This window comes from Argiope bruennichi, chromosome X1 (assembly GCF_947563725.1).
Source record: "Argiope bruennichi chromosome X1, qqArgBrue1.1, whole genome shotgun sequence".
In the NCBI taxonomy this organism is placed as follows: domain Eukaryota; kingdom Metazoa; phylum Arthropoda; class Arachnida; order Araneae; family Araneidae; genus Argiope; species Argiope bruennichi.
This window is the reverse complement of record NC_079162.1, coordinates 21,246,791-21,273,214: the sequence shown is the minus strand read 5'-3', so window position 1 is coordinate 21,273,214 and position 26,424 is coordinate 21,246,791. Positions and strand designations below refer to the sequence as shown.

The window sequence follows — 26,424 nt, the reverse complement described above, 5'->3', positions numbered from 1 at the left end:
TTCGAGGAATTCGCTCTATTTCTTCGAAGATGAAGAAACTTTTTTTGCGATGTTGGTCGGTCTAAAGATCAGGAATCCTCACTCCAGTTCTATTTAGTATTCCTGATAAGTAGGTTTTTAGTATTACTGTTCGAAGAGCATTTCACGAAGAATAAAGGAAAAAGGTTTTCTTACTTATTTGCTTTTTTTTTGCATTTGCTTTGGGAATGAAATGCATATATTTGCATTACGTTTGCAAAAAGATTCATGGGGGGGGGGATTCATCCACATACCCAAGACTGGCTGTCATACTAATGATTCCATTTATCTAATGAAAGTACTTTTTACTTATCGAAATGGGAAGAAACATGGTTTGCCTGTTAGTTATGTTACTTGAAACGGCAGAAATAAGGAAAAGTTGAAAGAGTTTCATAGGAAAACAGGAACTTCATAATACAACTCAGTCAACAATACAGTCAAGTCATTTTTACTATCTGTTATAATAAATGAAGAACTAAAACAATTTGCTTTCAATTTAATAAATGCAAATTTTTACTTTGTATGACTATAAAGCTGTTCAAAGTCTGAAACCCCAATTTGCCGCAAGATACATTATCTTCAAACATAAATTTAAAACTGTCGGTCAAATAAGAAAAGATGCATTAAGTTGAAATAAAGTAATAATCTGTATATATAATTTCAGTCATTTTCATTTTTAGAAAATGAGTATCGAAAAATTTAATACAATTGATCTTTTCTGTCCTCGTTTACCTGTACTTAACCGACCTCTTCACTGAAACTTTTAGTGTAAATGAATGAGGAAGAAGAGAAAGCCTGATTGAAAGCAAATTTTGTTGAAATCAGTGCGACATTTCGATAATAGGTCTTCAGACTTTCTTCCTGATATACCGGGAGATTTTTTTTAACGATTTATAAGGGAGGTCCAGCTTTAATTTTGGAAAAATATTTCAAAATAATTATGAAACAATGCAAAATAATCCTGAAGGATAAGATAAATACTGAAAAAGTTAACATTAATAAATTAAGTAAAAAGGAAATGCAAGGATTCAAGGAAATACAAGAATCTAAGCTATCGCTTCAAGGGTGCAAGGTGACCTTTGCATATAAAGAGATGAATAGGATTTTTTTAAATGTTGAATAAAATAAAAAAAACATTTTTCATTTGCGGTAATCACTAAATTCAATTTCACGAGCTGATGTTTCAAATATGCATTTTCATAATCTCTTTATTGATGTCAAGAGCGAAATCAGTTATAATACTTTTGTAGAAGGGTTTTATTCGTGATTTTTATCATTATTCATCTTTGAATAATATATTTTTGAAAAGAATTTTGTCGATTTACTATCTGTCTAATAATGAATAGAACTATAATATTTCATTCATGTTGGCCTATTTAGCTCTAATATTTTGACTGTTCGTGAAAGAGAATTAATGAAAAGACAGAAATTATGGCAAAATAAAAAACTGCAATGAAAATAATTCGTAAAGCTAAAATGGCAAATTTACAATTATTATGTAGAATGTCACTAAACATTAAAGGATTTATAATTAGAATCGAAAGTGCAGAAGATTTCATTCTATTTATAAAATAATCATTGTTAAGTTTTGATTATATCTATTGTTAGCCAATAGAGTACTTTACATTTAATAAAGCGGTAAAGAACATATTTTTCTGGTTAAAATTTCGGTACAAAAACGAAGTTAATTTCTTTGAAGAAAAAGAAAAATTATATTTATATATAATTTTAATATAAAATAATATATATAGAATTATATATATCTTTCCCATGACCTAGTTTCTATGTAAAAATTTTCCATTTGCAAGTTCTTTTTAAATTTTCTAACTGCTCAAAGATAAAGAATAATATTTTTTAAACTCAACACTAGCTTCAGAAACTTTCAAAGATACTTTTCAACTTTTATGAAAGTGTCTTCTACAAGTTAACCCCATAAAATAAAATAAAAATATCTAGCTGAATTTTCTGAAGACAATTTTTTTAAAAAGCTTTGATTTAAAAATCAAAAATATAATAATTTTCAAATATTCAATGTTATTATAAACATTTTTCCCATTATTAAAAGTTTCGCCTGTAGATAAGAAACTCTCAAAGAGTGAATAAAGTGTTTGTATTTTAATATTTACATAATCTTTACTTCAATACAAGTTTCTCAAAATTTATTAAGTCATTTGTCAAAGTAAATAAATATGAAAGCGAAACAATTTAAAATGTATTCAAAACATACCAGCGTTTCAATGCTATAAGTAAAATCTAATCATTCATTTAATTTTATTACAATGAATCATTTAAATTAAATTAAATTGGATTGAATGGGATTATCTAAATCTTAATATAAACTGTAGCTAAGTTTTAATGAAAGATAAAGTATTAAAGTGTACTTCAAATATAGAAAGTTCTAAAAGTCGCTTACCTGTCTATTACGCCTTAACCAACAGAACTAATTGAAAACTGAAATGTGCTGCGCTACAGCAATGTGATTGACATAAAAGAAATGGAAAGCAGTGTTAACATCACTTTATAAACAAAAATAAATTCAATTGTGCCTATGAAAGAAAAACTCATGGCTGCATTAGAAAAAATGTTAAAAATTACTTCCATAATGCAAGTTTCGTGGATTTTCGGATGCCATCAAACTGGGCAAATGTACTTTTTAGTAGTAATGCGTAGGGTTATATCAATAGAACAGTGGTTAATTCATTATTTGAGTACTATGAGCCTTCTGCCTCCCATTTACGGACATTTTGCATGAAATTCATGCTCATTATGATACACCCTTAACAATGTACCATCAGTTTGTCCCCAGATTAGTAGAAGCGGCTACATGTATTCACGGCACATGTTTCTAATTTGAAAGGGAGGGAGAATCAATGCGCCAATGTTGTGAAGCCTTCATTATATCGATTTGATATCTAAGTAATGTTGGATATCTTCGGTGATGCAACCATGAGTTTTCCTTTGTATGCGTAATTAAGTTTGCTTTTGTTAATAAAGCCATGTTAGTAATGCTACAGATTTTCTTTTTCTTGCATATCAGTCACCTACTTGTAGCACTAAACAGTTTTGTTTTGGGACACAACTTACAATGTAAAGTTTGTTCATCATGATCTTAAGAAAGAACACCTAAAGCTCTATTGCAAGATCCACCCTGATCCAGTCTACACAGTCGGCTTTATGGCATTAAAGAGGAACTAGAAAACTTAAAATTTGCAAATGACAGTTTATACACTTTGTTTATTTTTAGCAAAAAAGTTTTTTTAACCAAATTTTCGGTTTTTAGACAATTTAACTATCGCCAAAAATTTCTTTACGTTTGATTTCTTCTCTTTTTCTCTCAAACTTTTTATATAGAAAAAAGGTATAAGGAATTTGATATGATTTAATATAAGGATTTATGACTTGTTTTCAAAACGCGTTTTAATGAAAATTGTAATTATTCAGGACTGAGCTGTTTTTAACAATTCATTGTAGGATTAAAAAGATCAATGATAGATATAGACGACAATCATAATATGAATGGCATTACTGTTCACAATAGAAAAAATCAGGCTCAATAAATTTTAAAATTCAAATAATTACGAATTTAATTTTAAAATTTTCCCAAATAACTGAAAATTAAAATTAATTTTAACTTTAAGTGCTAATTATGTAGTTTTTACACAAATAATTTATTTCAAAAAATATTTGACAACTGAAATGTTTAATTTATCTCTTTTGCATGGAAGATTGTATTCGTAAATTTATAGCTTTCATTATAGAAAAAGCAGCAACGGTTTTTTAATATAATTCTTACAATGGAGGAAACTTAGTGAGAAATAAATAACACAAAATATCCAAATTTTGAGAGATATCGCAAATGTTTTAGCAAATAATGAAGAATTCTTTATGGCTTTTAACTATGCGCGTATCTTTGCAATATATTTTGTATATTAAAGCATTAATCTGTGATGCAGAATAAAAATGACTGCTGCAAAAATTAGAATGTTTTACATTATATTTCTTAACGTAAAATAATGGATCGTTCCTCCTTTAAATGATGCATCATTTATCTCTTTTTTTTCCTTCTCAATCGATTCGTAATGGTGACATTTAAGCTAGAGAATGTGATGTTACAAGAAAGTAACTGCTCTCCTTAAAGCAAAACTAAAATGCATTAATCAAGTAACGCGACAAATAGAATAATAAATCATCGCATGACATATTTCGACAAAGGACGATTACCCCCGAAGAAAAAAATCATAATGATTAAAATTCGTAACAGCTTTTGAAAATTGTTATGTTTTCAGCCTTATACGTATATATTATCCATTGTGTTTTATTTTTGAAAAACTTATCTGTTGTTAGTTAGCATATGAATCTCAAAATGTAAGTTAATTAATAGCCAAAATGATTTATTGGAGGAAAAGAGCCCGGTGTTTTTTGTATGTATTGATTTAAGAAAATGAAAATCACATTGCTTTGATCTTCGATAATGAATGTAAATTTCATTTAAATTCTTAGGAAATGAATTACGCTATTACTCAGAGGAATTAAAATATTGTAAATGCTTTAAGAAAGATTATATGCTCTCATATTTAAGGATAACTCTCATTTTTTAGCTAAATAATATTTTTTAAAAATCACGAAAGAACCAATAGAACTCTTAGATTTATTTCAAAAATATTTAATCCTCAATTTGTTTAATCCTTTTTTTTCATCGAAATCATCACATTTAAGGCGTTTTATTATTTCAATTGACTCTTTTTCCTTCCTACTTTCGACTTGATTTGTCATCCCATTTTTGCAAAGAATTCTTAAGATTGTCTCATTGTTTTTAGGATTTTATTATTATGAAAATGAAAATACATCCTATTTCGGTTACGCGTACAAATCAACAATTTTTATTAATTTCATTTAAATTTTATTTTTATATACAATAACATGGCTTATATATTTATACACAAGCTTTATATATTCCCTTTCTGCCGAAGTATCCACTTCATTGTTATTTATTATTTTAATAACTTTTTATTTATTATTTTAATATTACAACCAGATTTCGATTATTTCACAGTATTCTGGAGAATAAGAAAGTTTATAATGCATTTTAAAATAAAAAATATAAAACGGTTTGTCAAACCTTTTCACTTCATATTTAAACGCATATAATAACTGTTGGAAGCATTATTAAAAATCTCAAAGATATACCTCCAACAAGAAATTTTTCACAATTATTCAAACTTGTATTCCAAAGTTTCTGAAATTATAAAATATATCTCTGAATTATATTCTCTTTGAATTATAAAATATATTTTTATAATTCAAAGAGTGATAACTCTCACTAAAAATATTGAGTTTTGCACTACTCGATTATTTTTAACCACAACAATTAAAATCGGTACAAATGATATAAAAAATACAGAAAAATATACAATTTAAGTCTTGTAATAAAATATCTAAAAAGAAATAAATATTTTTTTTATTAATCAGTCAAAAATTTATTTGAAAAAAGCACAGATATAAGATTTGCAAGTACATATAAGTGGAAGGATTAAATAATTTTTCATATTTTATCTACAACTTAGAAGAAATATGTTATAAATTAAGAATTACCAAATTTTTAAACTTCATCATTATTAGAAAAAAACCCAAAAGTTATAAAGCTGCTGTTACAAATGCCAAATAATTTAGACAAAATTTGAAATCTAGATCTGAAGTTGTAGACAATAATATGGTATAAGCCCTTTTAGAGTGACTAAACTTCTCCGTCCGACTTCCCTAGAAGTAGAACAATTATTTTTATTACTAGAATTATTATTAAATAATTCTAGGAGTAAAATTAATCTGTGTTTATAAACATTTGAACTCTCAAATCAGTTGCTCACTCATTTAATTATAAAGACTTTAATATTTATAGTATTAACAATACAATATTTATAATTAATGAAATATAAAACGTTCATTAGAAACAGATAATACAAATTAAAATCAAAATATTATATTTTTCAAATTACTGTGCTATTTCACTTTCTCTCAATTTACGAATTGAGTCATTAAATTCAAGCTGTTCGTGTTGTTCTCTTCCATCGTATTATTGGAACATACTCACTCACCCCTATTTAACAAGCTGTTACACTGCATTTACTCTAAACAAAGACATTTAAAATATTTGTATTTCTGACCTATCATGTAATCAAAATCTAATTTATTCGTCGCCATCATATAGTGTAATTATTTACTTCATACCACATTCGCCCAGCGTTTCATCACCGACTTTGATGATCCTTGTTGGTTTGATGAGAGACAGAAATGTGAATCATAATCACGATTAAGCTCTTGTGCCTCGATAGAAGCATAGTGCACAAACGACGATAATTACAAGAGCGTGAAATTCTCTATTGTCAGCACTTCAACAATTGCTACTAAAACCGCCTCTAACCAACCGGATGGCGCGACCTTTCACGATATCATGTGGCTTCCAATCTGCAAATGATTGGAAGATGGTGAATTTAATAATAGACTCCACAAAGCAAGATTAGGTATTTTTAGTATATATACACTAAGTTTAAATTAAAAAATATATATATCACCAAATATACTTGAAAATTACCAATAATATAATAAAAGGAGTTTGGCTTGTATAACGAAATGTTTTGCAACTTTTCATTCTGCATGGATGCATTTAAGTGATGAATAAACGTCTGCACGTGAAAGATGTCAAAACAGAAAAATCTCCGAAGTTGATGATTATTTTGGTAAGTAACTACCCTACTGACTAGTTTATTTAACCACGAAGCCACAAAGATATAACTTACAGTTTTCCCAAATCGCAAAAAAGAAATTTAATGTGTTTATCGTTCGCCGATTCATTTTTGAAAGAACTTCATTACTGCGTCTTTTGCTAGAAACTTTATAAATATTTTTATCTGTATAGGTTTAATATAAGATGAGGGAAGCTCTTTGAAGTTTAAAATTAACAAGGGGATAGAAAAAATATTGATGTTTTTTTATTAAAATTTATTAACGATGGAATTTTGGACAAGTGAATAATGCGCATTTCTTGTAAAGGCGGTTTATGAAAGCCACATGTGCGTTCTCTTCGAGTTACGTTTTTATTGGCTCGTAAGAAAAAGTTCCTTTTGCTTATGCAGTAAAAATAAGAACAATTCTGAAATCTGAGAATAGCGGAATTCTTCATCAAAAATTCCAAAAAGTTCCATTTTATTTAATTGTACAATCTAAACAGTTGCATATGCGGGTATATTATGTGAACCTTCAGGACAGAATATATATACACCAAGTGCTCATTTTTTATAATTAAGTAAATTTGTATTTATCATTGCATTTTCACAAAGGAAAACATACAATGTATTTCTGCTGGACTAAATCGGATATCGTTTGAAGCACAAATTAGGGGTGTAAGTTCATTGTCAGCTTAAATGATATTTTCTTCGTGGTCTTAAACAAAGAAATGATAATTCTTGTAAATCTTTACAATTATATAAAAACTGCTATACTTAATATTATTTTTTTTCAAACTGTAGAAACTATTCCGAAAATCATAAATAATTTTCTTATCATTTTCCGTCCCCGCTATTAAAATTCTGTATAATGAATTTCTACATACTATAAAACGAAAGTAACATGATTCCATGGCAACTATGGATCTTATTACTTTCTGTACTCTATATCCTATTATGCAATCGCTCTTACGTTTCTACATATTACATACGTCATTTCTCACTGACTTTCATCTCTGAAGCTGAGAATTTCATAGCAGCATTTCGCATCCAAAAATATCCGATTTGTGCATCGAATGACAGAATTTTAGATATCTGTAAATGAGTCGAAGTAGCAATCTGCCATTCTTTAAAAAGTTTTATCAATTGCTGTTTCACATAAATTAATTCACAAGATTAACGTCTTATTTTGAAGTCACCAAATTTTAAATCGAGGTCAAACTACTAAGTTGATACCTGAATCTATTTTCCCGTTCCACTCCTGCCTTTTCCAAATGACTGCATCATGTCACTGAAACGAAGCTTGAATCAAATTTAACATGGGTCATATTATGGTTGTGGTATATGCTGGGGCTTTAAGATCTGTTCTATCAGCCTTATGTTCTCAATATTGAGAAATTGCAGTCCTATTTTAAGAATTCTGAATAATTTCAACCAGTTGACTGAATTAAGCTTAGTTAAAATTTTATATTGCTAAAATTTACTTACTCAGTGCATTTACTGAGCATATTAGGCTTGGTTGGATTATACAAGCCGGGAGTGTAAAGAAAAGGGATAGCTTAAATGGAATCCTTTTCGAACAATATGCAATATTAGTATAATTTTTAATCTATAGATGAGAGGGAAATTTTCTTATTGTTGATAGCATGTATTTTCAGTACTTTTTATTTGAGAAAAAAAGATAATGCATTTATGATTTACTTTAATTGTTTAAAGAAATAAGAATATTTCCAAATGAATTAGGCATTATAGCACGAATTTGTAACTCATTAAATATTTTCAAATTCTATTAATAAATACTATTTGTGAAGTTCTTTTGCTGTAAAATCTGATTATGGAAGAAAAGAAGCTCGAAATTTTTGATAAAAGAATTTTAATGAATTAAATGGCATGGTGATTTATTATACTTTATTCGAAAATTATATATATTAGCATTGACAACGAATTTAAAAACAATAGATGATGATGATGATGTCGTGTCCACGTTACCACGGAAAGGGGGTGCAGTAGCTTCTGAGGGTAGGGACCCCTGAGCACCCGAGGGCAGAAGTCTGACTTCTAGCTTATATGAAGATGAAACACACACATTCGCTTGCACAACCCCTTTTTACAGGGGGGCAAGATGCGCTACCCCTATGCAAGGACTCCGGCAAAAAACAATAGATGCAAACCTTATTGGGAAAAGGAAATATTTTTGTTCAGTTTTCTTTTTTTCAAACACATAAAAATTTTAATTTTGACTGTAAAAATTGAAATCGATTTTCGTTACACTCTTTTAATATAACGAAATACATAAGTGTGAAACCAGTATTAAAACATTCATTAGTTACGATTTTTTGATGTATGAATTATCTCTTAAATAAATTTGGAAAAAAAAGTTTAAGGAATAGGTTGAAAATTTGAAGATCTCCATCTTTCACATATTCTAAATAGTACTTTAAATAATTTTGAAATTTTTCATATGATTATAAAAAAAACAATTTTAAATTCGAATATGGCTGATAACAAAAAAATTACATAAATGGGATAATGTCTAAAAAAATTTTTAAATTCTAAGCCCTTGTAAGATTGAGATTTTAAAAGCAAAAATGAATTTTTTATACTAAAATTTAAATGTTTAAAGGAAATTAATATGATTTAACAATAATCTTAAGACTGATTCGAAAAATGTAGCCCTTGTTTTCAATTATTGAGCTGAACTTCATTCAATGTACATTTTTAATGAACTGTACATTATTATTAAACCGAAAGCGTCCTTCTATATTACTAATATCTATTTTACCTCCAAACCATATTTAAAATGGTAAATCAATAAGTATCAAGACACCGTCATTAAAAATTACAATGACAGTTTTCAATTGCATTAGATTTATGGTTGCACAAGCATTCCGATATACTAAAAATGGTTTTTGATTGAGCAGCAAAACATGTTTGTAACCTTTCCTCCATCTGTTGAATCGATGACGTTTTAAAACTTTTTTAAAATGGACCAAACAAATGGTAATTTCACCAGCTGAGAACGATAAACTGAATGTAAGATGCTGAAACATCTTGAAATGCAGATTCTAAAGAGTTTCAACAGCGTGTGTTGCGACATGTGGAGACGCATATAATGCAATCAAAGAATGGCTTCCAACATTCGCAATTACAAGTGTCAACATTCATTGTTAAATGCTGCAGAATTGGCATAGGTTTGTCCCAATTGCTATATGCATGCCTTTTCTAGAAGAGTAGTGATTCTAGAATTCCTTTTCGACAGGAGATTCGAGGAATTTCTAACTTGTGTCCCAGTATCCCCTCTCTGCTTCGAAGTTATGAATCTGTGTCATAACCATTATTGTTTTGTTTTAAAATTTTCCTCTTTGTTTGACGGCCCAGTACCTGCTGACAGATTTTCATAAGAATGGACTCTTGCTTTTTTACTGAAATGCTTTAGGAGCCAATTCATAAAACTCTATAGAATTTTAAGTTGTTACACGTCATTTTATAAGTAGACCACAATTAATATGTATATGGTTTGCTATTTTGTCAAGAGTCTCTCTTCGGTTATTCAAAATGAGGATACAGGCTTATCCAAGGTTATTATCAATAATGGATGTGCTGGGACGTATGTGCTCTTTTCTTATTCTTCACCGCTTTTTCATTCGACCGCTTTTTAACCATTAAATCCCCAAGTAATTTTTCTGTTGTGTTAAATCATTGCTCCTGAACTGTACTTCAAGAGCTGAAATCCATAGAATACTTTATTATCTTTGGTCTAAATAAAGAGGGACACAGACGTGTTGCTCCAAAATAACCCAACGTAAAGAGAAAAGATAATGCTAAAACTTACTATAAATGAAAAAGAAAACAGTATGATCTAGTAGCTAGTGAATGCACAAAACCGTATTACCAGTCTATAAATTATTAGAACAATGGAACAATTATTTATTGACGTATCCTCCTAAAAATTAAAAAGATTTTATTATTTACATTCGTTGTTCTACAAATATTTGAGATCTTTCACTCTTAGTTCATCAGATTGTTTATATATTATGCATGGAAAAAGACATGCCAATGAAGTTATTAATAATTGGCTTTATGAATACACGAAACCATTTTCATGAGCGATAAATTTGATTAAAGAACATCATAGCTATTTGATTTCGGAGACCCAGTCTTATATTGAGATTTTATTGATGATAATAGACTTATGTCAAAATCTAAAAACTTAATTTCTGAGCAAATAATTAATTAATTGAATTCCCTAGTGAGATGACGAGTTCGAAATAAAAAGGACTGTTTGACTTTATTTACCTTATAAGATAAATTATATTCTGCAAGGAATTGATTGTGCGTTAGAGGTAAAAACTAAAGAATTCTTCAAACATTTCTCAAATGAATGTTATGCAGAGAATGGATGCTAAGAAATAAAAAGCGCTGAGCGAAGCTCCAAGAGAGGTTGTATAAAAATTCATTTTCCAGAAATCAAACGTAAATCATTGCTCAAATGAAGTTTCATTACCATATTTTGTCTTAAATAACTTTTCTTTCCACTGGAATTTTTCTATTTATTTAAATGTGCAGATTTATCATAATGAAAGGAATGTATTTGTTAAAAATCCCTTTTCGCATTATTATGTAAATATATTATAACTAATCAAGCGACTCGTTAAAACTATTAATAATAGAGTTAAAATAGTAATACTTTTTCATGAATTACTGCTCTGGGGATTAAATACTAATAAGTAAATGCTAAGAAAAGTAGTGCTGATTTTAAAAATGCTAATATAAAACCCAAATTATTATTCTGTTATCTCATGAGAAAAAAAATGAGTTAAGATAATAAATCAAAATAAATATCTATTTTAAAGCGATCGATTTATTCGTCAAATGCGTCGTTCTCATTATTTTCAATCATTAACAGTTTATCATCTATTTTAACAATTCATAATTTTGAATTTCATTAACAATTTAATATCTATTCTAACAGTGACAATTTCATTATTGCTTGTCCTTTGATTTTTTTTAATTTTTAAATGAGTGCTTTTGTTGTTTATTTCCTTTTAAGATTTCTTAAATGTATTTCCGCTTTCAATCATACGAATTATTTAATCAAAATTATTCCAAAAATAGAACTTCAAAATTATTATATCATTGTTTTATGCAGTTATACAGTCATGATATCATTGTACGGAAAAAGCTATAAATGGCATGAAAAACTAAATACTAAAAGAACTAAATTTTGAGTATTACTTCAAAAACAGATTGCTTGAGACAGATATAAAAAAAAATCATTCTATCATTTTGATGAAAGAATGCAATGTTTCTGAAAATTAATTGTACAAAAATTTTAATTTGAAAAGTCTAAAGGTAAATCTTTATTTACCTTTATTACTTATAGTTACTACATTGTAGAAAAGAAATCCTCATCTAATTATCGGATTTTTTATTAAATATTAATAAAAATGTGCATAAAACCAAAAATTTTGAAAAATTTGAATACAGCCGATACTTTTACAATAAAATGGATTGGATTTATAAGTATACGAATTTATATTTCTTTGCATTAAAACTATTTCATTTTTAAATTTTTGAAAAGACATTAATCATTAATGATTTGTGCACACCAACATTTGTGCGGTTAATGAGTTGTATTTGCACTTTATAGAATCGTTCAATCTTGAAAATTAATCAAATTTTCAGTCAATTCTTAATATTGTTTTCAAAATTTTCATTTGGACTTTTTTTAAACAATAATGCTTGATGAAAGCATAAAGGTGAAAAAATTTTGAAAAACAATTACTTAAAATTTTTAAAACGTTTTACTGAATATTTAAACAAAAAACTGTGTTCTTTCTACTAATAAAGACAATCGTATCATATACTCATTAGAATCCGTAAAAAACAGCTCTTCATAATCTTTAAAGTATTTCTATGGATATCTACAATTAAAATTTAACGTTCCAAGAAATTAAAATTATTTTGATACTTCTCCAGCAAAATCAAAAAAGTAAATTAGATTTTTAAAGAGTTTTAAGCACAATTTAATATACGTGATGTTTTTAGGGTAATCTTAGAATATTACATAGTTTTCTCTCTTTGAAGTTTGCATTGAGATACAAAAGTTTTATTGAGTTCGTTTATAATCTCACTGCAATGGCATTTTACAGGAAATTTTCTGTTTCTTGAATTACGGATAATTCTTATTGCCTAAATCCATTTTAAAATCTTAACTTGCAAAAATTCTTATTTCTAATCAAACTGTATGTTATCTGCTGATAATAATGATGAATTACTTTAGATATACATGAACAGTCAGCAGTATTATAAGACTGTAATAATTTTGGAATGCTTACGAAAATACTATCATCATTGTCGTTTATAAAACAGACTATTTGAATTAAAAATGTGCACATTTGAAATTTTATAATTATATATTTATTATGGAATTATTAAACTTAGTTCTAGATTTGCTTTCTAAAATGCCTTAATAAGATTAATGGAGGTGATACCCATAGTTTCTGACAACAAAGCAACCTAAAGGCCGAGGAAATAATAATAAAGGCACCAAGAAGAATGAAATAAAGGAAATCAGAAATTTACTCAGCACAAGGTGTAAAATTAAGTCCTTTCGTCTAAAATTTAAAGATTTAAAATTGAATGTTTTAATATTTGTTCTAATATAAACAATATTACTATATGCTAACTTAAATGTTTTTAGTTTTACCTTTTATTTACAAAAGTATAATGACAATAGTAACCTTAAAGCACTTTATAAAATGTGGAAATGAAATAATTTAAGTTCAAATTCTACAGCTTATTCAGTCAGAAATTTGTTTCGACATTCAAGATGAATTTATTATTCACAAGAATTCATTGCACATCCAATATGCTACAATTTTGATAAAAAAAAAGTTTTTTAATTCATTATTGCATGAATTCTGAAATCTAAAGTGTACTTTGAGTTCTAATTTTTGACAGTTTTTAACAAATATTTAACATTTTATTTTAAAAAAATAAGCACTTTAATATCAAGACAGGATAGATGTATATAGTTGAAAGAGCAGAAGACAGTTTTAAGCTCGGTGAATAGAGGTTGAAAACACCCATCCTATTGGTTTCAGCAATCCAAAATTTTTTTCTAAAATTTTGGATTGCTGAATCCAGATGCATAAGTTCAAACAGGATAATTACTATGCAAAAAATCTACTACAGAATGTGTAGCCCTTCAAATATTTCTCAATGTTATGAAGATTTCTGGTATTTAAATAACACTTTGAAGTTTCTTTTTTTATAGCAATTTTAAATAATGACTAAAAATTGATACATTATGAGAATTAATACAAAATCATGATACGTAGCTTTTGGTTGAAAGAGTGCAAAACAGTTTGAGCGCAGTGAATGGATAAAGGAAACATACCAAATCCTCTATTTTCTAAGGTCTTGGGTTTCAAAATATGACAGAACCCATTCGCATAACATCGAATACTGGAATAGGGTTGAGTGCTTTTAATCTTATGAATAAGCAGTTTCCCTTGACGCCTTGGTTTCTATGTGTCCGAACGAAGGAAGCAGGCCTCTATAGAAAAGGAGTTTTCTTCTCGGGGAGTATCAGTGTCGTATATCAAAGCTTAGGGGCATTGAGAGAGATGACTTTTCAAACGAACTGTCACTTTGAATAAATGAGATCTGTAAACGAAACATTCAACGAGAGGAACATCGGCCTATTGCATAAAGTAAACTCTTAAAAATCGCTCTGAGCTTCTCGGTTTAAGTCTCTGCTTTTTCTTCACCTATGCAAGGACTTTTCCTATTCGCGGATTTTCTTTTAGGGCTTTTCTTTTTTGAATAATGGAAGTAGTTTTAGTTCGAGGCTGAAAAAATAGGCAACAGAAAAGCCATAAGAGAAAGCCTTTTTTTTTTCTCAAGAACTTTAAAGTTTTAATGCGAGATTTTTCTCTTCTCTGGAAAGTGATTCTAACGCGTATGAAAGCGAAACAGATTGGAGATTTAAAATTTGGAAGTGAGAGAGATTATGGATTATTTTTAAATAAAGTGTAGATATTTTAGACACACGCACGCATTTCCATTCTATCTCTCTCAGGAGTTCTTATGATTAGTTTTATCACTTACAGAATGCAGTCAAACAAAAATAAATGTTGTATTATTATATAACAAAAATAAGTTTAAACATTACATACGAAATACTTCATCAGAATTTGAGATTCGGAGCCAGATAAGAGTCAAGGTTTCAGAAAACATTAATATAACATTTGTTAAATACTATTATTTTTCACTAATAATTTTTGAGAGTTATATTTCATAACAAATTAAATAATTCCCATGATAGCATTGAAATTTTAGATAGGCCTTTAAATTAAATGCTTATAAATTAAAAATTATTTCAAGTATATTATTCTAGAAGCATAAAAAGATGATACGGCTCTTGAAAAGTATTGTTAAGCCCATTCATTATACTCGGAATTTTAAATGTTTCTCTTGTACAGCATTATCTCCAGGACTATTAATAATATTACCAAATGAGAAATAACTGGTGTATATTTAATGTTTGCATAAATAAGCTTATGATAATTTTGTCAACCAATAAGGATAGAAATTGCACATTAAGTAACTCTTTATGTTGATCATTAATTTCTGTAAAACAATTAAAAATTTCATTTATTTACTTAGACTTAATTGAGTATTTTATAAATTTAATCTTAAATTATAATTATTATGCAAGGAACTGAAGAAAAAAAATTAAATTTTCATTAATTCTAAAGTTAATCTGTATGAGTAATTTCTTTTCTTCAAATAAAACAAATATTTATTTTTATAACTCTTAAAGCAGAGTAACTAAGATAATAGGATTTTGTAGATTCATAAGGGTATCTTAAAGATCGCAAATATTTCTTGGAGATGTTTCTATACATGATATATTTCATATGATAATAGAACTCCATAAAATGTAGTTTTATCCCATTGTTTGATCGTTTTTTTTTCTTTCATAAAATTAGAATTGTTTTCCGAAAACATTTGAATCCAGGTTTTTTTTCGCGTTATCTTTTACTTGGAAATGAAACTAATATATAATAAATGAACCATAATGACGTTTTCAATAAGCATATTAAGAATGAAATTATGGAATCTATATTTGCATTGAAAGATTATGAATGAGCGACATATACATTTATAATTCAATATGTCCAGTAATTTTTACATAATATGCTCATATAATGGATATAATTTCGCTAAATATAACGAATGAAAAGTTATAACAGCTAATGCAACATCCATAAATTCACTAAAAAATGCTTATATTCTACTTGTCAAAATCAATATTTTAACATTGCATTCTGATGGTTTCTTACAATCAGGAAGATAAAATTAATCCTAATTCTAAGACAACAGCCTTAATGAAGTAATCATACACTCCAACCTTATATTATCTAAAGTTGACAGTTCAGCTGATAGCTAAGACTAAATTCTTTCTCCACTTATGTGTTTGAACATAGAACTTATAAACAATGTCAAGGGTATTTATTCGAGTGATACAATGCACACATGTCCCTTTAAATTGGTCTACTCACTCTGCAATGCTCATGTATATTAATCAGTTTTTTCGGTCAACTAATAAAAATTTAATTATTGCATTGGATATCTACGAAACGATAGCGATTTCAGTATTTTAAACACAACAATTACTTTTGCAAACATATTTATACAGACGAAATCTTTTGAAGATGCTTTTAAGATTAAAATTTCGAAAACAGTTTGAATAAATTTTCATTATTGCGCTATATTCTGATGAGATTTGCTAAAAATAAGACAATAAATTTTGAGATGCAACGATTTCTTATTTAAGATGACAAATTTTTTCACGAAATACATTAATTTTAAAAAAGATTGAGTTTTCACCATAAAAATATTTTGCATGACTTACCTAGATTAAAAGTAAGATACACAGTGTTCTTAAATAAACTAAATGCTGCCAATCCACATTGAAGAAGAGAAATGGTTTTGACTCAAAGGGAATTACACGAAGAAAATCTTCTCTGACGTCGATGATGTTCAGTAAAGAACATTAATATTTTTCATTGGTGTTTCTTTCTTAAATAAGTTGGTATAAAATGTAAGAAGGATTTATTGAAAGCACAAACTTGCAGTAACCCAGGACAGAATTTGTGAATAAAAAGAGTTTAATGGAAATGAAACTATATGCTAGAAACTGATTCTTGGAACGATACAAATGGAATAGATTTTGATTGTTTTTACTTAATAGATCTTGGAAATAAATGAAATAGTAGAACAATATAAATATTTATAAAAAAAAGCATATTTTTTATAATATGCATAGTTTTTTTCAGCCAGACATAGACGCATGCAATATTCAAGTCTAGAATGGTAAATAAAAGAAACGTGATAGAAATACAAAATTAAAAAAAATTAAAGATTCTTGAAGAATGAAACAAATACAATTACATTGCTTTTACTTTTCATGGAATAGAAATTCGTTTACAACATAATTTCTTAAATTGTGGGTGGCAACAACCAGGGATAAAAGTTTTCATGATAGAGCCACCTTCTCCCAGATTCTTTGACAGTAATATTTAGAAAAATGTCAAATTCGACGGTTTCTTCAAATTTTCGAAATAATTGTTTTTCTTTCATTTTTAAGTCATTTTATTGTTTATTTTTCACGCTTGAGGTAACAGATAAATTTGGCTGGTTGAAATACGAATCGTTAAAATATTTTTGGCCTCTGAACAAATCATGAATGAAAAAAAGTTTAAAACCTACAATTTAAAGTAAATTAATACCAATAAAATATATCTTTCAAATGTATGACTAGTATTTATGTTAATTCAGTGAAACATAAGAAAGCTCGGAAACTCATGATTGAATTTGTGGTTATAAAGTACATAAAAAATGAAACCACCTGGTGATAATTGGAACTTGCATGATAAATTGACATTGGTTGTTTGCGATTGATGTAATTTAGAAATTTATCAGCAGCTAATTGGAGCAAAACGAATGTTTTATTAATATACACAAGAAAAATATGAAAAAAATGAATAGCATTTATATATTTTTCAAGCAGTCAGTTCATAAGATATTTTAGGACTATATTTCTCAAAAAAAATTTTTTGAAATTGTTTTTGGACTGGTAAAAAATCTTTGATTTGTGTCATTTCAGGATTTGGAACATTCAATTGTTTCCTTACTTCACATGTTAAGCGTTCTCTGAGAAAATGTTCACTGAAAATTTATGGAAAAATATAAATATTGCTTATCATAAGAAAATGCAATTCAAAGAATATGGACAGGATTTCTAATTAAAGCAACCAAAGAAATATTTTAAGATAAAATCTCAAAACACAATTGATTCTTCTAAAATTACGAGTAACAATATTTTTTTTTCTGGACCGTATTAAAAATAATCCAGATTTTTCACAGATGGTTGTTACTTAGACTTTATAGATCAATTTATTAACATTACGAAGAATTATAGATATTTTTGTTCTATGATTTAAAAAAAATTCGTTAGAGACTACATTTGGAGAACAAAAATTATATTTTTTATTACGAACACAGAATTGGCATTTAAGTTCAAAATCGGATCATTCGTACTTAATATTTTCTTAAATACACTCCTAAAACTTGAGAGATGTGATTAAATAAAAGAAAGCCCGGTTCATTCATTTTAAAAACTAATTTTTCTAACCAGAAAACTATAATACAAAAATAATTGCCCTCTCAAAAGATTAATCAATCGATGATAATCGCTTAATCAATTGCCATTTTTGATGGTTATTCAACTGGCTCGATTTTGCCCAATTATTTTAAAGATAACACTAGCAGAAACAAAAGTACATTTTTGAGGAATTCTGATTTATTGATCTCATGTTACACATTTGTTAAAAAAAGAATGTTGAAATGATATCATTTGTAAATAATAAATTGGTGATTACTTTTCTCATTTACACAGCTATTTGTTGGTGTAATAACTGAAATTGTATTTGGTTTCTGAATAATCAAAAAGTAAAATGGTCTTTCTTCAGCTATATAATTTCATATTTGTTAGAAAGATTGAGTTTCCAATAGAATATGTCATTTATTCATTACATGAATATACAGCTGTACACCTGGGACATTTTTTTTTAATGTTTCGCGGAAGCTAGTTTATGTTCAATGAATATTTCTCACTTTTATTGCTACAACTGAAACTGATGAATGATGATTTCAAATTATTTTAATTTTAAACTTTTTCTAATAAAAATTATTTTCCAGTACAGCAATAAAAAAACCTTTAAGCAAACATTTATTACATCATATACTTGGAAATCGGGCAGATTTTTGCATGCAGCATGTGTCTAATATTCATCGCATACACTTAAATCCATGCAGAGGCAAATATATTTAATTTTTCTAGTCTATTCATTGAATCGAGAGGGTTGCCTGTATGTAATTTCTGAAGTTTTGAAATGGGACACTAATCTAGTGGCCTATGAAAGTTGACTGTTGTTCCTCTGAGGTTTGCCATTTTATCATCTGGTTGATATTTCTATTCCTTCGTTTTATTTTATCTGCCTATACAGAACAACTAATTCATTGTTAATGATCAAAGACAAGAATTCTATTCCACTGGTCCGTCAAAAATGGCAAAGTTTTAAAGATCGAAAAGGACAAATAGATGGTCAAATTACTAGATACTTTCTCTATTACTCTACCAGACTCTAAGTTTTAAAAAATATATTTTGTAGTTTTAGCATACGCAGTCTAAAGATCTTTTGCAGATTAAATCAAATAAAATCTATTATCTTTTGTAGCAATGGAAATTTCTAAGAAATCTATATTTTATGTTTGACGCTAAGTTTATTTATGAGTGCCTGTTATTATATTGGAACGTGACTTTCCTTTAAAAATGCATTCTATATTTCAGTTTTAAAGTGCAATTCCAGCAGTCATTGTACAGTCTACCAATACTCTAATGTTCCTTATTCGCATAACGAGAATCTCCAGGTTGACACTTGGAATATGAGAAAGTGCAACAGAAAGCAATTAATTCCAACCGAGAAGTGTATGCTAATAATTAATTTTCTCATAAATTCATGAATTCTCTGGCGGTTTTGACTTATCGTCGATAGGAGCAGTTAGTTACTTGATATTTTAACGTAACGATAAGAGTTGTTACAAAAGTATTTTGTAGTTACCAATTAGAGTGACTAAAGAATTATTTAATGCCAAAGAGATTGATAAATAGCTCGGAAAACTACAGAATGTACGATTTAAAAATGGAAATAACTTCATTACTTTTTGAACGGACATGTAAAATAACTAGCAGGAAAATATTTGTGAAAAATACTTTTGTTAGCTAGACGAAAGATATGCTGTTTATAATTGCTGAATAATAAAAGTGAAAAATTAGAATCCTTTGATTTTTTGTTAAAAACACAATTTCTTAATTTAATATAAAATAACGGCACTTAATCAGTTAACTGTGGAATTTATTTTTCAAAGTCCCTCGAGAATCCCTTTTCAAAGTCAAGCTATGTTACATATACACGTCGAAAGCAATGCAATTGACTGCATAGTAAATTTTGCAAAAAAAAAGTATAATAAAGCGAATAAGATGACATTTTTATTAAATAAAAATTACACATCGACCGTGGAAAAATGAATATTTCGGTTGATGTGTACTCATGTCTTTTGCCATTCTAGAGTCGTTTAAAAAATCTACACTCTTAAAGATATAAGAGAATTTTAACATTTGTTTCTCATCAGATTTTCAAGTGTGCGTCATGGATTATTCGAAAAAGTTTGGATCATCTCGAGTTTTTGACTTATATGCAATTTCCAAGTACACGAGCAAATAAAGAATTCGAGAATTCGATCATCTCTCTTTCGAAGTTTTTAAGCATGAAAGATTAATTCTTTAATAATTCAATGTCAATAAAAACTGCAAACATTCATATGAAATAAAATAAGTTATTTTTATATATTTTAAATATATCATAAAATTTTTCTGAAGCCAGAATCTACGTATAGCAATTAAAAGATCGTGGGATCTAGATATATGCGAAATAGTGTTCGTAACGGATGTCATTTTGCTGATGCTATAAAGAATATTTCACAAGTAATCCCAGATCAGTCATCATCCTTGTCATCTCAGTTATAAGACCAGATTAGAAACAGCACTTATGTAGCTTATGCGCACAATAGGATCACCTGCTTCTGAGACATGTAATCAGATGAAAATGAAGCTAAAAACTTAAAAAATTATTTTTGCCCTTTTTTTGGATATTAAGAATAAAGTGAATTGGATATTATAAATAAACTGAAATATTCTTTATAAATCAACTATTTTTAACATCATCTATCATGTAGTATTAAAAACATTTAATACAGAAGGTAACGAAATCATATTCTTGAAGATCCAATCTACTTGACAGACGCATTATATGGTTAAAAATAGTCTAGTTAACTACTGATGGATACATTTAAATGCAATAAAAAGTTCTGTTCAATTTAAATTATTCAATTTCGAAGTTCATTATAATCTATACATTTTTAAACGCAGTAAAATTTGAACATGCCAATGCCATCACATTAAAATGAAATATTTGGCAAATAATGTCAAGTTTGAATTGTCTATGATTTTAAAAAGTCCTGGTTTAAAGAGTTTCATAAAAACATATATAGAATCTGGTTTATTTTTTTTAGGTGTAAAGTTTATTTATTATCATTTTTCTTTATAATTAATGTATTTTTTCAATTGCCTTTTTGATATATTATAGGCATGTTTCGAACACCGATAATTAATTATCCAAATTGAATTTTACCACCATATCTACTTATTTACGAGTTTGAATTTCCACTGGTATATTTTACATTTTATTTTCTGAAAATTACACTGATGATCAAAACAATATCTTACAATGATTTACATATTTGAGACAACTTAGGAGTCATGACTATTACAAATCTATGTTCATACTACAAAATTGCCATTACCCAAGAATCTTTGTATCCCTATAGTTCTCATTTTCTAAGATACTTTCTAAAATATTTTCAGTGATAATAACATTTATTTCTGATTAAATTTATGGCCTTTAGTATTTTATTGACAGCTCCATTTTCCCCATTCCATCAACCAGCTTCAAAAAATTTTTATAAAATCGATGGAAAAGAAGGCACCAATTCAGAATTACCTTCGCTTAGCAACAATGCTACAGTGAGTAATGTGAAAAGTTCAGGTGAGATGAGAAATATTCTTCCGATAAGTGACGAATTGCTACAGAATTCTTAGCGAGAGTTTTTAGCACCGGAGTATCATCCACTTTTGCAATGAGGGAAAAAAAGAAGAATCAATATAAAATCTTTCGCTGAAGAAAAGGGAAATTAACTTATCAGCTGCGTGGTAGAAAAGTATAGGACGATCCAAAAACTTTTCAGCTCGGCAGTTGACACCATTTCATTCTTTTGTACAACGTACATGAAATGGAAGAAATTTCAGAATTCAGTTGTGAAAGTTTAAGCTGAAAGATAAATATGATAATAGAAGAACCATCCTGCCAAATCAAATGAGTGTAGATAAATTGAACAAAATGAATTTCCGCTGTCTGCACATTGATTTTAGATTTGTTGAGGTTTGATATTATTTCGAATGAATTTTTAACTTTTTCAAAAGATGGTTTAGATGCTTCACTAGTATCAAGCTGATAATAACACTTTTTGCCCGTATTGTCTAATGAATATGATAAAGAGTAATTTTGATTGTATTTGAGACTTTCAGATATGTTGCAGGGAGGGTGAAAATCTCGAATGGATTCTTAGATGGGTCATCTAGCAAAAAGAGGAAAGAAATGTTGGTGAGAGGTGAAAACGTCATCTCCCTTTAACTCATTATGTTTCGAAGATAAAAAGATTATGTGATAAGGCAGTTATTCTCCTAATTTGTATAAACAGCTTTTTATGAAAGCTTTTTTTTATATATCTGCTAACTTTTAGATTCGACACGTAATAATGAACGCGTGCAAGTATTATTCATAATGGAAAAGTTTCAATTTTAATAAAAAACAGTTATAATTCATATTGTTTATCAATAAGAATATGATTAAAATTATTAAAAGTGGGAGATTTATTATTTAAATTGAAAAGACTGATAAAGTAGTACATACAACTATAGATGTGTGATAGTTTCCAAGCACTTTAAATCCAATCTGGTATAGAAAAAGATTACATTTATCTTTAATTGTATGTTAATTCCATTTGAATTTTAAGATATAGTAACAGTTCTTAATTTATAGTTCATTAAGATATTTGAAATTCAAGATTTTTAAAATAAAAGTTTATTCACTTATCCAATTAAATATGAAATTTATCGTTTAAATTGCGAATTTTAAAGAACATATAGAAACATTTGTGCTCTCATGTTAATAATATTTTTTCCTAGTTTTAAATAAACCCACAAATGTTTCGCGAAACATTTTATGGATTCCGTTATTAATGAATCCAATTCTTTCATAGATTAATTTTTCAATTAAAGAATAAATTAAACGTAGAAAAAAGCTGAAATACAAAAGCATTTTCAAAACGTTTCATAAGAAGGGAAAATACGGTTCTATCTAATGAGCCCGAACTTCTTTTCCAGCGAAATAAAATATGACTCGTGTCAAAATAAGATATTAGAGCATTTAGAAGATAAAATATCATGTCCAGATTCGTATCAATTTAACTCATGCACGCAAATCTGATTTCAAATAAAAGAAGAAAAAAGTGGTTCAAGCGAAATATTAGCGTAACACTGAAATTAAATGTTTTAAAAGACAAAGGAAATTTATAATTATTTGCACGACCTTTTTTTATAATTTAGCAGTGGAACGTGCTCATTTCAAAATAATAACTTGAGTAAAACATTTCTTGTAATTCATTTAGTACTTTGGTAATAAGGTCCTAAAATGCTAACCAAGGCAAATACTAATTTAAGAGCATATTTATATCAAATTATGGATTGGTATAAAGCATATATAAACATATAAAAATTAACAAAAAGTTAGTAGTTTAGATCCAGTTTCCAAAATGTAACATAAGTATTATGTTTTTAAAAGAATTCCCGCAAAAAGATTTCCCCCTTAGTAGGAAAGACGGCAACAAAAGCTGTCAAGTGTCAGTAAATACATTTACTTTAAAACTGTTCCTAATTTTTTATACAACGACTTTTAAAACAAACTTTTCTGTCAAAATTGATATTCTATTTCTTCTCAGCTCCATGTAAATTCAGACCACCATATTTATTTTCCCCGCTTTAAACACATAGTTTAGTATTATTATAGTACAAGATTTCCCCAAACTGTTGCAGATTGATTAAATTAGAAGTAACAGTTCGAGCTCCTTAGAATATTCAAAATGAAAATCAATTTTCTATTTTAAGTATTCTAGGTTTGTTTATCCACATATCCGAATGCATCCAATAACATGTGCATGAATAAATAAAGAATTTGGGAGGTAATAACAGCATATTTATCAGATAAACGAAAAAATAATTTAGGGAATAGCTTTTTTCTTTCTGCTGTTTCGTGAATTTATTATTATAAACAACTAGAGAGAATTTTTAGCTTCATTGAGACCTAGTAGATGATGCACATGAAATATTGATAAACCGAGAGCATTTCAACGGTGTATTGAGTCTAACTCTTTGAAATTTTGAGGTTTCATAATTTTTAGCAATAAATCACGTTCAAAGAATATCATTTCACCTTGAGAAGCAGTTGTTGCGTTATCAATCAGTTCTAGATTTACTGCACAAAAGTAGAAAGAGTCATTTTTCACTGACAGATCTGTCTTTCACTGTCACTCGACGTGACGTGAAATATTTGTCACGCTGTCTCAAGAAATATTGTTCTGATTTGTTAGATTTCCGGTTCATATTTATCTTCAGAATGTTTGTTTTAGACATAATCTTTTTTTCGTTTTAAGATGGAAACGCTTTGGAAAACCAAGAATACTGATAACAGAAACGGGAGAACGAAACTAAAAAAGAGGAAAAGGGAAGAAACCGAAGATGCATTTGACAGTTTCACCCGCATGCGAGAAAGCCAGAAACGATAGGGAAAAGAAGAAACGGAGAACCGAGATAGATTTAAATTCTGATAACATTTCTGGCACCGAAAAGACTTGCATTTCTATCCGGGTTCAAGAAATTGAAGGAATGCTATCTTTGAACTATTTAAAACTACATTATGTATTCAATTTCCGAACCCAATGAAATATAAATGAATTCTTTTATCTTTCTGTATACATTCCTTGCTAGTATTTACTTCTAGCATAGAGAATTTTTGAATTTTATTTTGCCTAATTGCCGGTTTATTGCCTAATACAATATTGAAGTGTTAGGGTAGTATAAAAGAAGAGTATAATTAAAATCATTATGAACTTAATGAATTTCTAGGATTAAAACTGTATGCATTTGTATCCATAATTAAGAAACAGGAAATCCAATCTTTGAAGAAATTTGAAGTGAAGTTTAAAATGGAAAAATCAATATGAATTAATCTCAATCTTCTATATTTTTCGATTTATTAGAGAAATAAAATTCTCTCAGAATGTGTAAGCTATCTTGAAACAAAATAAAAGACCAATTAGATTCAATATAAATGAAATCTTTATATCAACGGTAGGATAACCTTTCCGCATTAGAAAACAAAAGTTTTAGTACCTATCCTTAAAATAACAAAAGACTTACAATCTGAAGATGTTATGGAACTTACTATATAGGCTGTTTCCCTAAAAAGAGAACACTCATTTATTTCCTAAAATATTACACCGAAAAATACTTTCAATTTCCGTAATATTCCACCATACTTCTAATAATAAACTTTCGTTCAACATGGTAGACTTTTGTATAGATACACTTTAAATTATGAAGAGATTCATAATAAAAGTTTTTAAAAAATCAATTTTTATATTCAGGTCCCGTAGTATAAGAATGTTATGCTTCTATCTATCCACATGCCTCGATCTATAAAACTTACAAAGATACTAAAAGGTAAATTTATTGACTTAAACCACTTTTTCATACTTCTGCATGACGTTTGAAACAGTATTTCTTTTTAATTTGAGAGACAATACATATATGGTAATAGATTATTAAGGGGGCAGAGTCAAAGAATAAAGTATTTATTAATTTTTATTACATTTCAAAGAGTATCGAATAATATATTGAAATGTTTCAAATCTTGTTCAAAATTAGCATTTTCGATATAAATACAAAGCATTGTTCTAAGATGAATTTCATTCATGCAGTTGCATTACGATTACATGCGGCATAGATCATCAAAATTCCATATTACTGAAAAATTTTCCTAGTTACTGAATTACATAATCCTTAGAAAAGCTTAATACCATGCACCCAATTGCGGGTAAATAATGTTTTTTCTTGTTCTGAAATGCAATACTTCTGCTAAATTCCGCATGATTCTCTAGTCTTCTCTATTAAATCTAAGTTGTAACAATCGATCACTCAATAACAGTATGCTTGAGTGTAAAGTTTCTTTTAAATCCTGATGATTAAATTATTTAGCACTAGAGAAATACTTGCTTTTGAAAGTTGAATAAATTAACATATCTGAATTAAAAGTTTATTTCTAAATCTGTGATAAGACCCTCCAAATTTCGAAGTAAATACACCCCTGCAAATTCTGTC

General features: G+C 28.0%; 1 long non-coding RNA gene across 1 annotated transcript in view; it reads left to right on the top strand.

Annotated features, from left to right (window-relative positions):
- LOC129959447 (uncharacterized) overlaps positions 1-24,842 on the top strand; it is a 35,319-nt gene extending 10,477 nt beyond the window's left edge. Inside the window, exon 3 of the long non-coding RNA XR_008783431.1 lies at positions 24,699-24,842. This is a non-coding gene — a long non-coding RNA (uncharacterized LOC129959447). The remainder of the gene's footprint in view (positions 1-24,698) is intronic.
- The last annotated feature ends 1,582 nt before the right edge of the window (positions 24,843-26,424 follow it).